This window comes from Elephas maximus, chromosome 25 (assembly GCF_024166365.1).
Source record: "Elephas maximus indicus isolate mEleMax1 chromosome 25, mEleMax1 primary haplotype, whole genome shotgun sequence".
In the NCBI taxonomy this organism is placed as follows: Eukaryota; Metazoa; Chordata; class Mammalia; order Proboscidea; family Elephantidae; genus Elephas; species Elephas maximus.
Window position 1 is genome coordinate 35,092,403 of NC_064843.1, and position 15,383 is coordinate 35,107,785.

At 43.3% G+C, this 15,383-nt stretch overlaps 1 pseudogene; it reads left to right on the forward strand.

The window, feature by feature from the left end:
- The first annotated feature begins 10,108 nt into the window (after window positions 1-10,108).
- On the forward strand, window positions 10,109-11,069 carry LOC126067260 (GTPase NRas-like; annotated as a pseudogene).
- The last annotated feature ends 4,314 nt before the right edge of the window (window positions 11,070-15,383 follow it).

Below are 15,383 nucleotides of genomic sequence, written 5' to 3' on the forward strand. Positions count from 1 at the left end.
GAAACTAAGCCACAGAAAGGCAATATAACTTGCCTAATATAGCTGTAGGTCCCTGGATGGTACAAACAGTTTGCACATGACTACCTTTTTTTTTTTTTTTTACTATCCTGCAATGAATAAGGAAGACTGAAGAACAATTGATGTGTTTGAGTTATGGTGTCGGTGAGGAATATTGAATATACTATGGGCTGCTTTTTTTTTTATGGGCTGCCAGAAGAACAAATAAATCTGTCTTGGAAGAAATATACCCAGAATGCTCCTTAGAAGCGAGGATGGTGAGACTTTGTCTCATGTACTTCCGACATGTTATCAGGAGGGACCAGTCCCTGGAGAAGGACATCATACCTGGTAAAGTAGAGGGTCAGTGAAAAATGGGAAGACCCTCAATGAGATGGATTGATACAGTGGCTGCAACAATGGGCTCAAACACGCAATGATTGTGAGGATGGTGTAGAACCGGGCAGTGTTGCTTTCTGTTGTGCAAGTGATCACCATGAGTCAGAACTGACTCGACAGCACCTAACAACCACACTATCCTAAAGGTTGGCAGTTCATACCCACTCATTAGCACCACGAAAGAAAGGCCTGGTGATCTGTTTTTGTAACAATTACAGCCAAGAAAACCCTATGGAGCAGTTCTACCCTATAACACATGGGGTCACCATGAGTGTATATCACTTGATGGCAACAGGTTTAACAGGTTTTTAGATCATACAGCTAGTAAATGGCACAGCCCAGGGTAAAAACCAAATTTTTCCCTTGCCCTCCTCTTCCAGCTTTCACCCGAGAGGTAACATGATCATAAATGTGGTACATATCCTGCCAAACTTGTTTTTCTGCATTTGTGGCATATACACGTAGAGATATATCATTTGGCTTTCCAAGGGTGTCATGTTGATCTGCAATTAGCTTTTTTAACTTAGCCCCGTGACTTAGCTATTTCGCTTCTGAATCAGCACAGAATTCCATAGTGTGGACATCATGAAAGTACTTCTGGGTGCCTATGAGGTACAAGGCCTCATCCTATGTGCTTCACATATATACCTCATTTTAACCCCACAGCTTGTGATCACTACCAGTTTTTCCTGTTTTTTGAAAAAATTGTACTTTAGATGAAGGTTAACAGAGCAAACTAGTTTCTCAGTAAACGATTAATCGTGACATTTGTTGCCAACCCCCTGACATGTTAACACTCTCCCCGTTCTTGACCTTGGGTTCCCCGTTACCAGCTTTCCTGTCCCCTCTTGCCTCCTCATCCTTGCCCCTGGGCTGGTGTGCCCATTTAGCTTCATTTTATTTTATGGGCCTGTCTAATCTTTGGCTGAAGGGTGAAGCTCAGGAGTGACTTTATTTCTGAGCTATAAGGGTGTCCGGGACCACACTCTCAGGGTATCTCCAGTCTCTGTCAGACCAGTAAGTCTGGTCTTTTTTTTTTATGAGTTAGAATTTTGTTCTACATTTTTTTCCAGCTCTGTCCAGTACCCTCTATTGTGATCTCTGTCAGAGTAGTCAGTGGTGGTGGCTGGGCACCATCTAGTTGCGCTAGACTCAGTCTGGTGGAGTCGATGATAGCTGTGGTCCATTAGACCTTTGGATAAATGTTTCCCTTTTGTCTTTGATTTTCTTCATTCTCCAGGCAGGATGAGACTAGTGGTATATCTTAGTTGGCCACTCACAAGCTTTTAATACCCTAGACGCTACTCACCAAAGTTGAATGTAGAACATTTTCTTTATAAACTATGTCGTGCCAATTGAACTAGATGTTCCCTGAGACCATGGTCCCCACAGCCCTCAGCCCTTTAATTCGGTCCCTTAGGGAGTTTGGATGTGTCTGTGGAGCTTCCATGACCTTGCCTTGGACAAGCTGTGCTGGCTTCCCTAGTGTTGTATACTGTCTTACCCTCTACCAAAGTTACCACTTATCTTTCGTCTATTTCGTGTTTTTCATCCCCACCCCTCTCCTCCCTCATAACCATAAAAGATTGTTTCTTTTTGTGCAAACCAAGATGTTTTTATAGTAGTGGCCTCATATAATATTTGTCCTTTTGTGATTGACTTATCTCACTGAGCATAATGCCCTCCAGATTCATCCATGTTGTGAGATGCTACACAGATTCTTCATTGTTCTTTATCGCTGCGTAGCATTCCACGTGTATATGTACCATAGCTTGTTTATCTATTCATCTGTTGATGGGCAACTAGGTTGTTTCCATCTCTTTGCTATTGTGAACAATGCTGCAGTGAACATGGGTATGTATATGTCTATTCATGTGATGGCTCTTATTTCTCTAGAATATATTACTAAGAGTGAGATTGCTGGATCATAAGGTATTCCTATTTCTAGCTTTTAAAGGATGCACCACATAGTGTTCCAAAATGGCTGTACCATTTTGCATTCCCACCAGCAGTGCATAAGAGTTTCAATCTCCCTGCAGCCTTTCTGACATTTGTTATTTTCTGTTTTTTTGATTCGTGCCAGTAGTGTCGAGGTGAGATGGTATCTCATTGTGATTTTGATATGTGTTTCTCTAATGGCTAGTGATCATGGGCATTTCCTCATGTATCTGTTAGCCGCCTGAATGTCTTCTTCGGTGAAGTGTCTGTTCACATCCTTTGCCCATTTTTCATTTGGATTATTTGTCTTTTTGTTGTAGAGGTGTTAGATTTTCCTGTAGATTTTAGAGATTAGATCTTTGTTGGATCTGTCATAGCCAAAAAATTTTCCCAGTCTGTAGGTTCTCTTTTTACTCTTTTGATGAAGTCTTTTGATGAACGTAAATGCTTAATTTTTAGAAGATCCCAGTTATCTAGCTAATCTTCTGGTGTTTGTGCATTGTTAGTTATGGTTTGTTTCCTGTTAATGCTGTATATTAGGGCCTGTAGAGTTGACACTGTTTTTCCTTCTATGACCTTAATAGTTTTTGGTTTTATATTTAGGTCTTTGATCCATCTTGAATTAGTTTTTGTGTACGGTGTGAGGCATGGGTCCTGTTTCATTTTTGTGCAGGTAAACATCCAGTTTTGCCAGCACCAGTTTTGTTAGCACCATTTACCCCATTTAAAGGATTTGGGGACTTTGTCGAAGATCAGGTGACCATAAGTGGATGGATTTACATCTGGGTTCTCAATTCTGTTCCATTGGTCAATGTGTCTGTCGTTGTGCCAATACCAGGCTGTTTCAACTACAGTAGCTATATAGTAGATTCTGAGTTCAGGTAGTGCGAGTCCTCCTACTTTATTCTTCTTTTTCAACAGTCCTTTACTTACCCAGGGCCTCTTCCCTTTCCACATAAAGTTAACGATTACTTTTTCCATCTCTGTAAAGAATGCTGTTGATATTTGGATCAGGATTGCATTGCATTCGTAGACTGCTGTGGGTAGGGCTGACGTTTTCACAATGGCATTTTTTCCATTTTAAAGGTAAAGAAAATGAGGCCTATTTTAACCAAGTAAATGAAAAAAAGTAAAAATGAAGCAGGGTTTTAACTGACAGCCCACATTCTTAACCACTATACTTGTAAGTACCTTCCTTAACTGAATAGTTTAATTCATTCTCTTGCTGTTGTTAGCTGCCGTCAAGTCGATTCTGACTCATGGAGACCCCATGTGCGCACAGTAGAACTGTGTTCATAGGGTTTTCAACGCTGTCACCTTTTGGCAGCAGATCGCCAAGCCTGTCTTCTGAGGCACCTCTGGATGGGTTTGAACCGCCAAGCTCTGAATGATTTGTGCCACTCACGGACTTCTCTGATTCATTCCCCTATTGGTGAATATTTAGGTTGTTTGCAACTTTTCCCTGTTACAAACAATGCTGAAGTGAACATCCTTGTATCTGATTCTGAGTGTTTCCTAGGATGGGTTGTGATGATGGGCTTGCTGAGTCAAAGGCCGTTACATTTTTAATGGCGATATTGTCAAAACTCCCTCAGAAAATGCCTTTGTAATTTACACTCTCGCCAATTGGAGATCCTTTTTTCCCTAAGAAGCACAAGAATTTGGAGACAATACACCTAGGTTTGAGTCCTCTTTGGAATATGATTTGAACCTTCTCGGTGGGTTGTTTCCTTCTCTGTTAAATAAGGGCAATGATCCTGACCCTGGGGGGATTGTGAGGATCGGAGGGGCTGTTGTTAATGTCCCTGGCATGCAGAGAATGCTTAATAAACAGTGCTCAATAAATGATACCCAATAAACTGCTCTGGTTTAATTGTTGTTGTTGTGTGCCATCTAGTCGATTCCAACTCATAGCGACCCTATAGGACAGAGGAGTACTGCCCCGTAGAGTTTCCTAGGCTGTGATCTTTCCGGGAGCACATCGCCAGGTTTTTTTTCTTCCATGGAGTAGCTGGTGGGTTTGAACCACCAAACTTTAGGTTAAAAGCCAAGTGCTTAACCACTGTGCCACCAGAAATCCTCTGGTTTAATTCCCATTGCCATCGAGTCGATTCTGACTCATAGTGACCCTATAGGACAGAGTAGAACTGCCCCATACAGTACCCAAGGAGTACCTGGCGGATTCGAACTGCCAATCCTTTGGTTAGCAGCCGTAGCACTTAACCACTACGCCACCAGGGTTTCCCTGGTTTAATTAACCCACTGCCATTAAAGAAAAACACTCCTGGCACAGTGTAACCCCTCAGGTGATATCAGCCTGGAATGCTATACTGATGCCTATCTCCATCACAAATGTAATTAATGAACTGGAAATGCTTTATCAAGAAACGAGTAGCCAGACTGCATGCTCTAGAAAAGGGTAGCCAGCTATATCCACTGAGGAATTTCATGATGACAGCATGCCTTGGCTCGCCCACCCAGCCCATCCCTGGGGGTGTCTCTCATTTCCCCTAAGAGTTGAGCACCTACCTACTATGTGTACTGCAGAAGACTTGGTCTCTGCCAGCCAGGCCACTCTCATCCTTTTATTTTTCTTCATAGCACTCAGCACCACTTGACCTTATATTTGTTTATTATTTATCTTCCCAACTGGGACGTTAATTCCTCAAAGACAGGGGCTTTGCTCACTGCCGTTTCCCCAGCCTTTATTACAGTGCCTGGAACATCGTAGGCACTCAGTAAATACCTGAAATAAATAAATGTATGAACAAATGAATTACTAATAGCCACGAGAATGAGGAGGAAGAAGGCCAAGATGTGGCGTTGCCACTGAAACCAAAGAGGCAATTGTGTGTGGGAAGTGTTGACCCTAACAAAGCTCCCTGATCCCAGCTGAGGTGTGGTTTTATGACCCTCAGAAGAGCCCCTTCACTTGGCTTGCCTGCCTTTACAGCTGGTCATAGTCCCCAAGGGTTCATTTGATTTGAACATCCCTGGAAAGATCTGAAAGCTTTCATTGTTTTTACGTTTTCTCATGTTTCGTAAATGTCAGTCACAAACAGGCACATTCTGGAAGACATGCACTCACACATATACACACAGCCTAAAACACATGCTTGGCCATATCCCATACCCTTGTACACCCTCATGGCTCAGTCAACTCACATCCAGTTCTAATCATACACAATTGTGGACACACACTTACACTGGATCTCAGACACTCTCACTGCTCTGTCCCACACACACTCATGCACATCCACAGCCCTATGTGTATTCTTGTGTGCACAGGTACACCTCCACTTGTGCACACAACCCTTGCCTAAGTTTCCAACTCTATACCCACTCAAACTCACACACACACACACACACACACACACTCCACATCATTCCTTAAAGTTCAGCTCCTATGAGTATGTACACATGGACCCACTTACACACATCTTTTAACTCACCTCCAGGGTTCATCACACACATACAAACTGGCAATGGCCTGGTGTGGTGAACCACACTGGTTAGAGCTTACCATGATGACCTGTCCCAACAAAAGTAAGCACTGGCTACATAGCAGGTGCCCTGCACTTTGGATCCGTATCTCCATCAATCTTCACAACAATCCAATGAGGTAGATGCTGTCACTAGTCTCACTATACAGAGGAGGAAGCTGAAACTCAGAAACGTTAAATGGTGGGGCTAGGACTCAAATCCATGCATCCGACTCCAGAGCTTACACTCTTGTCTAGCATGGAAGTGTATTTTTCAAAAATGGTCACTATAATATCTCCCATCCCATATGCTCTTCTAGAACCTTGCCACTCCCCAGTCAAGAAGTAGAGTCTGTATCCTCTCCTTTTGAACCTAGATGAGTCTTTGTAACTGCCTTTGTGACAGACTGTTAACGGAAGTGGAGCCCTGGTGGTGCAGTGGTTAAGAACTCAGCTGTTAACCAAGAGGTCAGCAGTTCAAATCCACCAGTTGCTCCTTAGAAATCACATGGAGCAGTTCTACTCTGTCCTATATTCCGGGTCGATATGAGCTGGAATTGACTCAATGGCAATAGGTTTTTGTTATGGAAGTGGTGTCCTGTGGCTTTTAAGGCTCAATTACCAAAGGCGGTACAGCTTTTGCCTGGCTCTTAGGATGTTCACCCTTGGAACCTAGCTACCATATTCAGAGGAAGCATAGGCTACATGTTGAAGCCATGTGTAGGTTTTCCACTGATAGCCCAAGCTAAGGTCCCAGCTGACAGAAAACACTGACTGGTAGACATGTGAGTGAGGAAGTCTTTGACATGACTGCAGCCCACATATAGTCTGACTGCAACAGTACAAGAGACCCAGAGCAAGGGCTGCATTGCTGAGGCTAATCAATCCCCCAAAATTAGAGAGAGTAGTAATAAATGATTGTTGTTTTAAGCCACTAAGTATAGAGTGGTTTGTAAAGCAATGGATAACTAGGACGCCAGGTCAGAGAATTATTTATCCTCAGTCTCAGACCACCAGGAAAAAGAGATGCCAGGCTCTCAGTCTTCCTTCTGGACCCTCCTCTTCTACCCCCAGTATATCAGAGCACAGCCCTCTTCATCTGATCCTTCACACCAAATACGTCCACTGACACATCAATCTCCTCATATGGGTGTGAGGTCTTCAAATCCCAGGCTGAACCAGGGGGACCCTGGGCTCCAGGCCCTCACCCATTGCTGACTCTGTGGTGCTTCAGGCAAGCCTTCATCCCTGTTTCCCCTCATGTAAAATGTATGTAATCATCCTAGCCCTGCCCACCTCACAAGGGAGTTTATGAGGATCCATCCCAGAAGCTGGAATTTAAAAGGCTTTTTTTTGTGTGTGAATGCTCATATTTTAGGATCTCAGTGGGCAACTAGAACCTCACAATGTCCTAAAAAGACCTTTCAGGATCATCTAAACCAATATTCGGGAAACCCTGGTGGTGTAGTGGTTAAGTGCTATGGCTGCTAGCCAAAAGGTTGGCAGTTCGAATCTGTCAGGCGCTCCTTGGAAACTCTATGGGGGCAGTTCTACTCTGTCCTGTAGGGTCGCTCTGGGTTGGAATCAACTCGACGGCACTGGGTTTGGTTTTTTTTTAAATTTAATCCAATCTTCTATACTGTAGATGGGGAAACTGGAATATTAATTATTTGTATAGTCCCGGCACCTAATAGGAGCCCTGGTGGTGCACTGAATAAGAGCTACGGCTGCTAACCAAGAGGTCGGCAGTTTAAATCTACCAACTACTCCTTGGGAACCCTATGGGGTAGTTCTGCTCTGTCCTATAGGGTTGCTATTAGTCGGAATTGAGTCCACAGCAACTGGTTTTTAGTTGGCACCTAATAAAGGAGCCCTAGTGGCGCAGTGGTTAAGCACTTGGCTGCTAACTGAAAGGTCAAAGCTTTGAACATACCAGCTGCTCCATGGAAGAAAGATGTGGCAGTTTGCTTCCATAAAGATTATAGCCTTGGAAACTCTATGGGATAATTCTACTCTGTCCTATAGGATCTTTAGGAGTTGGAATCAACTCGACAGCAATGGGTTGGGCACCTAATAAATGTCCACACATGCGAAAGAATATGACAAGGGTAAAAATGAAAACTGGCAGAGTTGGACAAAGGATCCAACCATCTCTCATCACTTTTGCCTGAGAAGCTACACACCATGCCCTCCTCTTTCTCCTTGACCCTATAGTTCCCTCCTTCTCTCTCCCCTTCCCCTTCTGGCCAGTCCCTCTGCCTGGGTACCTTGTCTGGAAGACTCTTCCGAGGAGGGGAACCTGGTGTGACCCCTGTCACTTGGGATTTCAGGCCTGGCCAGTTTGCCTCTCTTGGAGCCCACCCCACCCTCCCAAGAGTGGTTCCCTTGGGATGCTCATTTACACAGGCTTAAAATAAAAAGCATTTCAGCACCAGAAGGAAGAATAAAGCTATAGCTCTGATAAAATGCAACACCCTTTCCTGATTAAAAACTTTCAGCAAAATAGGAATGGAAGGGAAATTCCTCAACATAATTAAGAGCACGTATGCAAAACCAATAGTCAACATTATTCCCAATGGAGAAAGATTGAGAGCATTCCCGTTCAGAATGGGAACAAGACAAGGATGCCCTTTATCACCTCTTATTCAATATTATACTGGAAGTCCTAGCTAGAGCAATAGGGAAAGAAAGGGAATCCAAATTGGAAAGAAGAAGTAAAACTATCTTTATTTGCAGACGACATGATCCTATACACAGAAAATCCCAGAGACTCCACAATAAAGTTACTGGAACTAGTAGAAGGATTCGGCAAAGTGGCAGGGTACAAGATCAACACACAAAAATCAGCTGAGTTCTTCTACACTACCAAGGAGGGCTCTGAAAAAAGAAATCAATGTCATTTACAATAGCCCCCAAAAGGATAAAATACCTGGGAATAAACCTAACCAGGGATATAAAAGACTTATACAAGGAAAACTATAAAACACTACTGCAAGAAACTGAAAGAGATATACATAAACAGAAAACTATTCCATGTTCATGGATTGGAACACTTAACATTGTGAAAATGTCAATACTACCAAAAGCGATCTACAGATAAAATGCAATCCCGATCTAAATCCCAACAACATTCTTTAATAAAATGGAAAAACTAATCTCCAACTTGTTATGGGAAGGAAGGAGGTTCCAATTGCTAAAGAAATATTAAAGAACAAAGTAAGAGGCCTCATACTTACCCATCTCAAAATTTATCACACAGCCATGCTAATCAAAACAGCCTGGTCTTGGATCAATGGAAGACACAAAGACCAATGGAATAGAATTGAGAACCCAGAAGCAAATCCATCCATCTACGGGCAGCTGATCTTCGACAAAGGGTCAAAGTCCATTCAACAGGAAGAAACAGCCTCTTTAACAAATGGTGCTAGCAAAACTGGATATCCACATGAAGAAAAATGAAACAGGATCCATGCCCCACACCGTGCACAAACAGTAACTCAAAATGGATCAAAGACCTAAATGTTAAAGCTAAAACTATAAGGTTCTGGGCAGATAACATAGGGTCAAGACAAGGGGACCTAATTTTCAGCATAATAGCCTATCAAACAAAATTAAAAATGCACAAATGACAGAAGATAAATTAGATAACTAGAAACTCCTAAAAACTAAATACTCATGCCCATCAAAAGACTTTACCAAGACAGCAAAAAGAGAACCTACAGACTGGTAAAAAAATCTTTGACAATGACATATCTCATAACATTCTAATCTCTGAAGTATATAGAAAACGTCAACAACTCAACAACAAAAACACAAACAATCCAATCAAAAAATGCGCAAAGGTCAAATTCTCATAAAAAGATCAGACTTAATGGTCTGACTGAGACTAGAAGAATCCCGGCGGTCAGGGTCCCCAAACTTTCTGTTGGCCCAGGACAGGAACCATTCCCGAAGCCAACTTGTCATACATGGATTGGACTGGACAATGGGTTGGAGAGAGATGCTGATGAAGCGTGAGCTACTTACACCATGTGGACTCTTGAGTCTATGTTGGCATCTCCTGTCCGGAGGTGAGATGGGAGGGTAGAGGGGGTTAGAAACTGGCCAAATGGTCACGAAAGGAGAGACTGGAAGGAGGGAGCAGGCTGACTCATTAATTAGGGGGAGAGTAAATGGGAGTATGTAGTAAGGTGTATATAAGTTTATATGTGAGAGACTGACTTGATTTGTAAACTTTCACTTAAAGCACAATAAAAATTATTTTTAAAAAAATGGGCAGGGGGGCTGGAAGTGCCGCTCCCTGGTGGGGGCTGTTCATGGCGGTTCTGGGGTCTCCAACATTTTTCCAGCTCGTGGTCCTGAATCTGTCCAAAGCGGAGGCAGTAGAGCTTGAGGTTCTTGCTGGTGTGAAATGACTGAGTACAAACTGGTGGTGGTTGGAGCAGGTGGTGTTGGGAAAAGTGCACTGACAATCCAGCTAATCCAGAACCATTTTGTAGATGAGTATGATCCCACCGTAAAGGATTCATACCGAAAACAGGTGGTTATAGATGGTGAAACCTGTCTGTTGGACATACTGGATACAGCTGGACAAGAGGAGTACAGTGCCATATGAGAGACCAATACATGAGGACAGGTGAAGGCTTCCTCTGTGTGTTTGCCATCAATAATAGCAAATCATTTGCAGATATTAACCTCTACATGGAGCAGATTAAACGAGTAAAAGACTCAGATGATGTACCTATGGTGCTGGTGGGAAACAAGTGTGATTTGCCAATAAGGACAGTTGACACAAAACAAGCGCATGAACTGGCTAAGAGTTATGGGATTCCGTTCATTGAAACCTCAGCCAAGACCAGACAGGGTGTCGAAGATGTCTTTTACACACTGGTAAGAGAAATACGTCAGTACCGAATGAAAAAAATTCAACAGCAGTGATGATGGAACTCAAGGTTGTATGGGGCTGCCTTGTGTGGTGATGTAACAAGATATTACAGAGTTCTATCATCAGAAAAAAGCCACTTTCAAGCTGCACTGACACCTGGTCCTGACTTCCCTGGAGGAGAAGTATTCCTGTTGCTATCTTCAGTCTCACAGAGAAGCTCCTGTATTTCCCCAACTCTCAGTAGATCAGTAAAATATTCTCTATTTGAGAAGTTCTCAGAATAACTACCTCCTCATGTGGTTGTCTGACCAGAGAAATGCACCTCTTGTTACTTGCCCAGTATTTTTCCTTCCTGGGTTCTCTCCCCTCACACATACACCTCCACCACCCCAGGTTTTTCATCTGAAAAGCAATCCACGCTCTGAAACAGAGAACCAAACTGTAGATGTAAAATTCTGTTGAAAACAGTGTCTTGAGCTCCAAAGTAGCAACTGCTGGTGATTTTTTTTTTTTCTTTTTCCTTTTTACTGTTGAACTTGGAACTATGTTGGTTTTTGGAGAAATGTCATAAATTACTATTTGCGGAGAATAGAGCTAATGTTGCTGTTTGGTTGGTTTGTAATGTTATTGGCTACATTCTGTAAACTGGCATCTGCTCTGTATTCATAAATACAAAAATGAATACTAACTTTTGAGTCTAAAAAAAAAAAAATGGGCAAAGGACGTAAACAGACACTTCACCAAAGAAGACATTTAGGCAGTCAACAAATGCGTGAAACATGCTCACGATCATTAGCCATTTAAAAAAAACAAAACAAAGCCCATTGGCGTTAAGTAGGTTCTGACTCATAGCAGCCCTATAGGACAGAATAGAGCTGCCCCATAGGATTTCCAAGGAGCAGCTGGTAGATTTGAGCTGCCAACCTTTTGGTTAGCAGGCAATCTCTTAACCATTATGCCACCAGGGCTCCACTTATTAGCCATTAAAAAAAACAAGTCCATTGCCTTCAAGTTGATTCCAACTCATAGGGACCCCACAGCACAGAGTAGAACTGCCGCATAGGTTTTCCAAGGAGCGGCTGGTGGATTCAAACTGCAGACCTTTTGGTTAGCAGCTGAGCTTTTAACCATGGTGCCACTGCCTTAGAAACCCCATTAGCCATTAGAGAGATGCAAACCAAAGCTACAATGAGGTACCGTCTCACCCCTGTAATAATGGCAATGATCAAAAAACAGGAAACAACAAATGTAGGGGGATTGGAACTCTTATACATTGCTGGTGGGATTGTAAAATGGTACAACCACTATGGAAAATAGTATGGTGCTTCCTCAAAAAGCTATAAATAGAAATAACTTATGATCCAGCAATCCCACTCCTAGCTATATATCCTAGAAATATAAGAGCAGTGACAGGAATAGACATATGCACACCAACGTTCATTGCAGCATTATTCACAATAGCAAAAAGATGGAAACAACATAAGTGCCCATCAACGGATGAATGGACAAATTATCATATATACATACAATGGAATACTATGCAACTATAAAAAGTAATGAGAAGTTGGTGACACATCTTATAACATGGATGAATTTGTAGGACATTATGCTGAGTAAAATAAGTCAGTTACAAAAAGACAAATACTGTATGGTACCACTACTACAAAAAGTCAAGAATAGATATACACAGAACAAGCAAAGTTCTTTGATAGTTACCAGGAATGGGAAGGAGAGACAGGGGGAATATAAGACCAAATAGTTAACAGTTACCCAAACGGTTAACAGTTACCCAAAAGCAAAGATGAGAGGGCAAGGAGGGGAAGGGAAGCTAGATCAATGGAAACAGAACAGAATGAAAATAATGAGAATGCTGACACATTGTAACCAGTGGCATGGAATAATTTGTATAAAAATTGTTAAACCCATTGCCACTGAGTAGATTCTGACTCATAATGACCCTACAGGACAGAGTAGAACTGCCCCATATGGCTTCTAAGGAGTGGCTGATGGATTCGAACTGCTGACCTTTTGGTTAGCAGCTGTAGCTCTTAACCTCTATGCCACCAGAGTTTCCAAAAATTGTTAATGGGGAATCTAATTTGCTGTGTAAAGTTTCACCTAAAAAAACAGTAAAATAATAATTTTTTTTTTAAAAAAACGTCTAGTTGTCCAGAATGACTCATTCCCCAAGGATCTGGGAGGCTTTGGAGTTCCTGGGGTGGCCATGGGGGTGGCTGCTGCCCCTGCACCTCAGCTTTTTCCATATTCTCCCTCTCTGAGAGAAGGCACAGGAAACTGAGTCACCAGGCTTAGGCTTCTACCCTGCCTACTTCCTCCCCTTCACTTCCCCTTCCCATCTTTGCTCTTCTTTCTAAAATAAGGTCTAAGAAGCTGGCTATCAGCAGGGCCTGGAGGTGGCCCCTCCCTGCCTGTCTCAACCTTGCCTTTGGCTGGGCAGTCTCAACCCCATTAGGGAGTGAGTAGGGCATGAGAGGTGGCCTCACTGATAGCAGCAAGAGGTGAGAGCTGACAAAAGGGGGAAGACAGGTAAATCGTAATCAACACAAGCATTCAGAAAGTCCTGCAATTAGGGACATCTAGCATAGGGGCAAACAACTCAGTGGGTGCTATGGAAACAAGAATGACAACCAACTGATGTCATTTTGGGGTGACCCTGAGCCATTGAAAAAACTTTAAGTCAGGGATCAGTCTGGCAAAAGAGTTGAAGTGGGCCGGGGAGGGGACATATGTCTACCTGGAGAGTTACCGCATCCAAGGAGGACAGCTAACACTCAGCTTGCTCCTCGTTGCTATATGACAATGTGGGACCAGTTGCCAGACCTGACAACTTTTTCAAGAGAAGCTGGAAAGCTGGACTTCCATAAGATCTCTCTCAATTTTTAAAAGTTGGCAACTCATTCAAAACATTGAAAAAATCAGCTATGGAGCAAACAGCCCAGGAATTACCATGTATGACCTCTATTCAAACCCATGCTTCATCCATGCCATCCAACAAAGCTCTGGGCCAGGTCCAGAGCAGGACGCTGGGGTACAGAGATGCCCAAGGTCTACTCTCTGCCCCACGGCCTTCTGAGTTTTCAGTCTCCTGTGAAGAATTTATTGGCAAATACATTTTACAAAAATAAAATAAAACTGTGTGTTCCCTGAGGGTAAGCCTCACTTACCTAGAAGTTTGTCTTTGCTAGAACAGCCCTTTGCCTGGTGACATGGGGTAAAAGAGGCACTCGGGTACTTAGATGAGTTTTGGAGACTGTAGGGAGAGTGACACTGTGTTGGTGCACCAGTCAGCTTTCCCTTCAGGGTCAGAGGGAGAGAAAGGGAAGGTGTAGATGTGTGATAAGCAGGAGTGACCACAGCCAAGGTGGCAGAGCGCTGAGGCTATGAGCCTGTAGACTGAAGCAGGCAGAGCTGGGCTCAGATCCTGCCTGTACCATTTACCAGCTCAGTCTTGCTGGCCCTCACTTTCCTGATCTATAAAATGCAGCTAATAATGATTTTTATCCCGTAGTGTTGTTGGGCTTGTTAAATGAGACAATCTACGTAGGGGGTTTGAAACTGTTCGGCTCATGACATTAGCTATTATTTTTTTTTCCCACTGTAATGACTTTGAAAATGTTATGCCTGCACCTGGGCAGTTCTTTCTCTGCTTTTTCTGAAGATCCAGATGGGCACCTCATCCTCTGAGAGGCGTTCCCGGAGCCCCCCACAGCCCCCAGCCCCTCTTGGCATTCTGGACACCCTGCTCTGACCTGCCCTGGCCTTGACTGCTCTGCATGGTAATCATTGGTGAGTCTGTCTCCCCCGCTGGCTGGGAGGTTCCTAGAGGGCAGAGGCCAGGTCTGAGTCATCTGTGTTCTCCAGTTGCCTGCCCTGGAGTGGGCAGCTGACAATGTTTGTGGAATGAACGGAAGGGAAGAGGAAGGGAGGGTGTCACACACAGCTCACAGATCACTAGATGAACCTAGATCACTAACTGCCCCAAATTCCTGGCAGTTTATGCACAGGGCAAAGGCTGATCCTTGTCTAACTCCAGACAGAGTGTATGTGAACATATGACTGTGTGAGTATAGATGTGTGAGTATATGAGTGTATATGTGTATGAGTGTGGGTATATGTGTGAGCGTGCATGAGTATTTTTGTGCATGTGAATATATGTAGGCGTGTGAGAGTATGTATTTAGGTGGGAGAGGGGTGAGTATGTATGTGAATGAATATGTGTGCTTAAGTGTGAGAGTGTGTGAGGCTTTGTATGAGTGTATTTGTGTGTGTAAATACATACATGTTCACTAAAATAAAGTTCCCGGGGAGCAGAGTCTTTATTTTGTTTCTTCTTGGATCCTGGGTTCCTAGCCCAACATCTAGTTCTCAAAAATATTAGTTGGATGTCAGATGAACAGGGTATGATACGGGGCGGGAGGAGGGCAGGATGGAAAAGTAGAATAGCACGGTGTTTACTAGCAGGGGTCCTGGAATCAGATAGCACTGGTGCTTCCACCATAAGCCACTGTTTCTTCACCTGTAAGGCGTGTATAATAATAGCATCTATATCATGTTGTTGTCGTGTGCCACCAAGTCGATCATGACTCGTAGTGACCCTATAGGACAGAGTAGAACTGCCCCATAGGGTTTCCAAGGAGCGGCTGGTAGATTCAAACTGCCAG